Consider the following 1,216-nt stretch of genomic DNA (forward strand, 5'->3'; position numbering starts at 1 on the left):
GAAAAAAAAAAAAAAAAAAAAAAAAAGAGGGGGGGGGGGGGGGGCTTTTATCACATGTTTATGATAGCAATGGCCACTAGAAGCGACAGCTGCCCCGGGTGTCTGGCTACATTCTTACACAGCTGCAGGGGGACCAGATAAGAACAGCCCATCTAATGCTCAAGGTCATGTGCTTGTCAGGCCTCCAAAACCTGGATACACAGGGGACCAGGCATAACAAGAAGCCCAGTCAGGCCTGCTGATGCACCCTTCACTCTGAATTCATCTGCTCTGGCAGCTTTCGTTCAGCCTCACACTTCCAGCTTTTGCAGTCTGAAGCCCGGGGAGCCCCACCCCAAACGCAACACAAAACTTATGGAAAGAAACCTTCATGCCAGCAGCCAAAGCCAGCTCTCAGAATACACCTACTTAACAAACCCCATTCAGCTAACCTCAGCTTTTAACTGCTGCTGGCTGAAGCTGTGCTAACTCGATAGCCACAAGACTGACCTGAAGCAGACTACTTAAAACCCTCTCAAACCCACCCAGGGCCTTGAGACGTAACAAAGCAGCCTTGTTCAACAGCTCCCGATCACCATGCTTCCTCCACATCAGAAGATGGTCGAACCTGTTCCAAAGCAGTGCAACAAAAGGCCATTCAGACTGTGTTGGGGCACAAGGAGGGGAGCTCAGCCACTCCAATTTACTCCGTATGGGGCTGGGAGTCCTGGTCAGCTGATGAGCCAATGCTTCTCAAAAGTCTTTTGGATTGGGAGCCAAGATAGACATCAATCCAGAGGGAGGCTCTAACAGTGTCCTAGTCCAGTGGTTTACAACCTTTGGTCCGTGGACCCCTGGGGGTCCACAGACTACATCTAAGGGGTCCGTGAAAGATTATTATAATCAAGCAAAAGTATAATCAAGCAAAAGAATTCTCGCACTTACAATTTAAAGGAGTCTGCATGCACCTCCATTCAAAATTTCCAAAGGGGCCTGGCAAATGAAAAAATGTTAAAAGCCACTGTCCTAGTCCATCACTCTCCAGCTGAGGAAGTCTCTGGGTAACTGTTGTCCTAGATAACTGCACACACACACGAGAAAGAATCAACCTACACATGCTAGAGGTAACTCTTTCTGTAACTGCAACCACCACTTGAGTCCATCTGGTCCATTCAGGTATTACCCAGGGCTTGCTCACCCAGAAGCCTATCCACATCAGGGGACCCTTCAGTGCTAC

Source organism: Alligator sinensis, unplaced genomic scaffold (assembly GCF_000455745.1).
Source record: "Alligator sinensis unplaced genomic scaffold, ASM45574v1 scaffold216_1, whole genome shotgun sequence".
NCBI classification, from domain to species: Eukaryota; Metazoa; Chordata; order Crocodylia; family Alligatoridae; genus Alligator; species Alligator sinensis.